Here is a 6,956-nt window from a genome sequence, read left to right on the forward strand (position 1 = left end):
ATTTTATTTTGTGTCTAGAGTTGTGTTGTGATATCTTCCCGTGAGTCCTTCTTCTTGATCGTACACATTTGCGTGTATGATTAGTGTACGATTGAATCGAGGGCGTCACAGACGGTAGCACCGGGCCTATCTGGCGAAGCGAACACTCCGTCATTATATCCATCTGACGGATGAATTATTTGTCCATCAAAGTCGCCTCTGAGAGGAGATGAGGCATTGCTACGGCTGGTCCTCCTTGTCGCAGGAGGAGATGATCTCCTTCCTGCCGGAGGAACCCGCGGCCGTGGATGCGGGTGGTCCCGGTGAGCGAGGGCGGCGATGCCAAGATCCGCCTGACGACGAACTTCCACCGGTGCCGCTTGCCGGCACGGAGAACCAAGACTTCGGCATCGCCGGTGGGCTTGGAGGAGGAGGAAGGGCTCAGTGAGGGGGAGGAGGATGGTGCGGTGCTCGGGAGGGGGGGTGTGGATCTGGACAGTGCCAGAGCGCGGCTTAAATAGTCGTGGCCAGGCCAGGCGGAGGGGCGGTCAGCCCGCTTCAACGCGGCGCGATGGCCGGATTTGGTTTATCGGGACGTAGCGTCCGCATTGAAGCGGGGCGACGCCCGAGAGGTCGCTTCTTTCTGCGCCACCTTCCCGTTCGGTCAAATCGCGACATCAATGTCAGTCGTGGCATGCTCTGGCCGGCATGAATGCGGTACGGCAAGCGGCATGGGATGGAAAGCGCGGGAGGGATGGATGGGTGATTTGGGTGGGTCGGTGTGGTCATAAGCGGGTTTGGAACCGGCCCGGACTCCCGCAAATCCTCACCACATTTGTCTCCGGTTTGCAGGAGAAAACGCGTCCGGACCGTCCTTCAATACAAGCCCGCATTGGATGGTTTCCGCGGTCCGGACAGCACGATCCGAACAGAAGCGGGAGGTTTGAGGGTCGGCGTTGGAGATGCCCTAAGTTACTTTGCACTATAAAGATAGTAACTTATACTAGTGTTATTAATGTCATTTGATAATGGCTTGCAATTCCCAACAACACCTGCACCTGGACTTGCATCTTGAATTCTTGACATAGACAAAAGTGAGTACATCTAACCAAGACAAGAACATGTATAGAGCCATAGATTGCAGGCTATCATCATTATATTAGAACAAAAGGTAATATATGGAGTACAGATACAATGACCGAGCTCTAGTTTCCCTGTTCCTCTTACGAGTCCACCTTATTGCGCACCAAAACGGGAGGCCACGCCATGACATAGGGATAAAAGAATCGGAGCGAGTGATAGGGCAGACCTTCTTCAGCTCCTCTGTTTCAATGCAGAAGGATAGGAACCAGCCAGAATAAGCAGGAGGGGATGCCCATGCATCGAAGGTAGACAAATACACAGTGCCACGGATGATGGCAACAACGTCCACCTCCAGCATACGGCTTTCATCTTCAAACGGCAGCTTCAACTCATCAATCGCATCCAGCATCTCAAATCCAGTCGTGCCCGGCATCCATTTCTGGACACCGTCGTCGTCGTCATCGGCTCTCCGGATCGAAACATCCAGCACACGACCACGATCGGAAGTCCACGCCATGCAGAGCTTCCCATCCCTGGTCTCTCCGTACTTGCAAGCCTGCTGTTGCCATCCCATGCGCGTCGGCGGCGGATCCATCCGGGAGAATTGCAGTGTTGCGGCGTTCAGGACATGGATATCATCGACTCCGTCTGCCCAGTAGACACACCCGTTCACTAGCGTGCCATTGTCTTCAACCTGCAGCTGCGGGCTCCCCGCTTCTGCGGCGATCTGCCACTCCCTGCTGTCCGGCGAGAAGACGGCGACCCGCTCTGCCCTACTTCCGTCGCTGCCGCTGACGAGGACGACACGGAACGACCGTCGGTCCTCTTCGCAGGTGACCACGTGGAACTCGACTTCGGCATCTTCCGGGTCGCAGACCTCTTTGGGCGGCGCCGGGAATCCGGGATGAGGTTCAGGGCCCGTGTATGGGGTGGTACACGGCCGCCCGCTTGGTTCGCCGGTTGACGAGAACAACGTAGAACGTACCCATCACGACACTCGGTCATCGGCCACAACGGGCCGTCGCCTTCGACTTCGTCTTTGTCTTCAAGGTCGGGGACACGGGCGAGGAAGACATCGGCGCCTTGGACGGCCGCGGCATGGTCCAGATCATATTGGCGACAAATGGGCCTGAAGCCGGGCGTGTCGAGGAACACGCCCAGGAGCGGGGCCGAGTGAAGATCACGGAAGCGGCGGCGGAACGCGGGGGACGAACATACGGCGCTGAGGAAGGCGCGGCAGGTGAGGGCGGCGCGGACGAGGCTCCGGAGGGAGGCTAGGCGGAGGAACACCTCGCACAGGAGGTCATCGCTGAGGGAGCTTATGGTGGTGGGAGCGGGTCGTGCGGATTTTTTCTTGGACGGCGGCAGCTCACTCGAGGCCATGGCGACCGGCGGCGGCGGCTCACGAGAGGCGACGGAAAGATGTAGCGGCTCGTTCCAGAGTTAGAGAGGGTTTATGGGGGCGTCAGACGGAGGTCCCGAAGGAACGTGAGCAGTTGGGTTTCAGTCATTTTTCTGGACCAATTACAACTTTGACACTTTTTTTTTAGTAAATTACAACTTGACAGGTGTATATCCTGACTGTGTTTCTGTCAGTTATTGCCGTGAACGGGCCCACGAAATTGCTAGAGGAACATAAAAATGATGCTAACAAGTCCACCCCCGCTCTCGTAAGGGAAAGAACAAGACAGAAATAAACTCCTACAAGATCTCCATGACAGACCTGGATGAAAAGATGGCTAATCCCCTTGCTAGCTTCCTTGCATTCACCAGGTGCTTCTCTATATCTTCAGAAAACCGTAGAAGAGGAAATATAGACAATTTCACCCCTAATTGTTAGATGTGTATAGTCCCCTTTTCTGTATATCCCCATTGTATAAGGGGTTCTTGCACTTTACCACATATGTGCACGTATTGGTCTTTAGCCCTTTGTGAATGTTAGTTGCTCATTATCCAACATGGTATCAGATTCTTTATTAGCCTCTATCCCGCACGATGCAACTTCATGTGTGCTCCACCCCAACCGCCGCCGGTGATAGGCACGTCTTCCTCGTCTCCAGCCATCCTCCGGTCGGATCCGCTCGCCGCTGGCCGTCTCCGCCCGCTGCCGGCCAACTCCTACTTGGCCCGCCGCTCCGGCGCACCACCACTAGTAGAAAAAGGGGCTTTTGGCCCGGTTGGTAAGGGCCTTTAGTCCCGGTGGTCGTTACTAATGCCTCCCCCCATTAGTCCCGGTTCTTACACGAACCGGGACTAAAGGCCGCGGCCACGTGGAGCTCCACCTTTAGTCCCGGTTGGTACTAAAGGAAATTTTATGATTTTTTTTAAATTTTTTTGATTTTTTTTATTTTCAAATTTCTGAATTATTTTAACCTCTAATCTCTAATCACCACCCCTCATCACTGCTTAATTTCTCCTCTAATCTCTAATCACCCCTCATCATTCCAAATCATCTAACTTCCCGGACGGTCACCCATCCTCTCACTACTCCAGCTTGAGCACGCTTAACTTCCGGGTTCTATTCTCCCTCGTTTCCAAGTCTGCACTTGTTGTTTTCCTGACAATAGTAAGATGTTAATCCTATTAACCCTCAGGAATTTAGTTTGAGCATGAAGTGACACATTTCGCTGTTTGAGTTTGAAACTATTGTTTTAAAAAACAATAATTATTTAGTAACACTAATATTTCTGGAATAATTAGTTTGACCATTGTTTGACCACAGTTTGACCAGATTTGACCAAAATTCAAAAAAACTGAAATAATTATTTAGTAACACTAATATTCTAGAATAATTAGTTTGACCACAGTTTGACCAGATTTTTTCCAAATATAAAATTTGAAACTATATTTTTTTCTGTTACTAGTAAGTTTCCCACTAGTAAGTTTGAATTTTTTTGAATTTTTTTGCCTCTCCAGATCTTAAAAGCCCCGTAACTTTTTTCTGTTAGGTTTTTGAGGATTTTGAAAATGTTTAACGGGGTTCCCCCCGTTAAAATCGGATGTAACTTTCCGAGTAGATGATTTTTCATATAAAAAACTTTTTAATCCGAGTTCGTATGCAAAAGTTATGCCCATTTTACAAATTCCAGAGAGATTTTGCAAATAAAGTCGAAATTCATATTTGTAAATTTTCCCAACAACTAGACCACATATCACATGGGAAACTTATTTTATTTGTGACATTTCCATCATTTTCTTTTGTTTTTTCTAAAACTGAAAAGGCGGTCGGGGGGTAGAGTTTGAAAATGGGACCTTTAGTACCGGTTCGTGCCATGAACCGGTACTAATGCCTCAAAGCCCATTAGTACCGGTTGGTGGCACCAACCGGGACTAAAGGTTCCCGGTTGGTGCCACCAACCGGTACTAATGGGCATCGCACCCTTTAGTCCCGGTTCGTGGCACCAACCGGGACTAAAGGGCCCAGGTGAACCGGGACTAATGCCTTAGCCGCACGAACCGGGACCAATGCTCACATTAGTCCCGGTTCGTGACTGAACCGGGACTAATGTGAATATTGCCCTGTGACGAAAGCCCTGTTTTGTACTAGTGCACCCCTGATCCTCCCACGGCCGCCCCGCCGTGCCTCTTCCTCCAGCGCGCCGCTCCGCCGCCTCCTGCCCGTCCGGCCACCTCCGCCCCTCTCTGGCTGTCTAGCTGACGTCCAGGCCGATCTGGATCACGTGCCTCTCTGCTCGCGTTTTGGTTTTGCACGTACCTCTGCTCGGTCCCAATCTCATCTCCTGTGCAGTTGACTTCCAAAAAAATGGCTTCTTCAAGCTATGTGGATGTTCCTCGGTGCTCGGTGATCTTTGATGACACCAACGCAAGCCTGAATTTCGCCCCCAGGGCTTCTCTGCATCTTCAAGAAACTCATGTAGAAGAAGAAATATAGACACAAAATCTACCTTTTTTTTACAAGAAGTCGAGAACAGAAGCAGATTAGTAATTAAGATTACAACAACAAAAAATGCCAAAATCATCATCGTCATAGTACAGACCTATATGATGCCGTACTCACAAAACATTTACATTAGGTTTGGGTATTTCTCACAAACCATCACAAAGCCTTACTCACACAGCCTTCACAATGATACATGAACATGCAAATTTCTTCAGTGAAAAAAAAAGATAACCTTATGTGAAACAGGGTCACATAAAAAGCTCAGTGTGTTCCGCATGGTGTCACAGAAACATTCAAACTCCAGATAGTAAAATGTATCCTGCACAAAGGCATTCAACCTAAGGGACAATAATTTTTGGAAATATGATGGGCTAGAACTTACATACATGCACCATACTATTTACAATTTACATGTATACTGTAAAAAGCGCTCAAGCTCCCTGTAAAAAAGAAAAACAATGAAAATACAAGCTCATGAAAACATGTTTGTAATACCCAACATACATTCACTATTTATAGTGCCATAAACACACTATATACAAGCTCACGATAAAAATGAAAACAAAATACTAACCTAAATGCATGCAGAGGGACCAAGCTAGACACTCGGACGTGTATATAAATGATTGTGCTGGGCTGAGCTCCGTAATTTCCAGCCTGGCCCTTCAGTTTGCTGAAACAGAGGTTTTTTTTATTGATTGCAGTGTGCAGTGAGTGCATTCTCAAAAGATAAAGAGTCGTGTGTAGTGAGTGCATTCTCAAAAGATAAAGAGTCATGTGTAGTGAGTGGATTCCCTGTCTGATCAGTTGATGTTGCAACTTACTTTTAAAAAAGATGATGTTGCAACAAGCATCTGTCCTGCCAAAATTTCATGTCATAAAATTGATTATGACCGAGCGCAGTTTCTCCCCCTTTCCAGCAGAATTTTTCGTACATTTTGAGTTCCTACAACTACTAATATTCCACAGTGAAATTTCAAACAAAAGCACGGGAACTTTCGTCCAGTTCACAAATAAGGTTACGATCCAACTCACCTGTCTAACTATTGAACATCATGCAAGAGAAACAAAGGTCACTCTTCTTGTTTTACATGACTTAACAATCTTTTTTTTGCGGGAGACTTAACAATCTATGGTGGAAGCCTGAGCAAATGGTCTAATAGTTCTTACGACAGTCATACAACAATCGAATAATGGTAGATTAAGCAACAGATGGAGTATGGAGCTTCAGTGTTATCAACTTATATCATCAATCATTTTACACGGCCAACAGTGGTGCAGAGTGGGTTACATCAATCTCATGCCCATGCCCAAGTTGCTCACGGACACAAAACCTCACTCATACCCATGCCAACATGGCAAAATGCACACTAATCTGCTCTTGCCCGTATCCACCAGGTACCCATCTGGCAGCTTAGCAGTACACAATATGATAGCTTTATTGATAACAAATTCAAGAGAAACCAATTATTTAAATTCAGTTTCTTCATAAATCCATAGTGATCAAGCTGACAATCACAGCCATAAGATTAATAACATGACACTTCACACAACCGATAGGCACATAACATGAAGTAGCCAAGGGGTAAGCACAATTGCGCAAATAGCAGTACCCATTATTGTAACTAACCAACTAGGAGGTGCTAAAGAACAGCAGCTCCAAGTCTCCAGTATAGCACTTCGTAGGTGCAATCTGCAGCAACCCCAGCAGCTGTGAGCGACGGAGCCTTTCACTCTTCGGTGATAAAATCGCCCGAGTTCTAAATTCCTTATTCCTCTTAGTCAAGCCCCTTCGAGTCCAGAGTTCACCTTAGGGCCTACCAGAACAGGAGGCCATTCCATGACGTAGGGGTAGCAAGATTTATCAATAGAGCAAGTGATAGGGCAGACCTTCTTCAGCTCATCTGTTTCAATGCAGAAGGATAGCAACCAGGTAGAATCTCCTCTACCATAGGATCAGTGGCGGAGGACGAAAAAAGTTTAAGGTGGGGCG

General features: G+C 48.0%; 1 pseudogene; it reads right to left on the reverse strand.

Moving 5' to 3' along the window:
* Positions 1-1,138: 1,138 nt before the first annotated feature.
* On the reverse strand, positions 1,139-2,445 carry LOC123121056 (uncharacterized; annotated as a pseudogene).
* Between the last annotated feature and the right edge of the window lie 4,511 nt (positions 2,446-6,956).

The sequence above is a fragment of the Triticum aestivum genome, chromosome 5D, assembly GCF_018294505.1.
Source record: "Triticum aestivum cultivar Chinese Spring chromosome 5D, IWGSC CS RefSeq v2.1, whole genome shotgun sequence".
Taxonomy (NCBI): Eukaryota; Viridiplantae; Streptophyta; class Magnoliopsida; order Poales; family Poaceae; genus Triticum; species Triticum aestivum.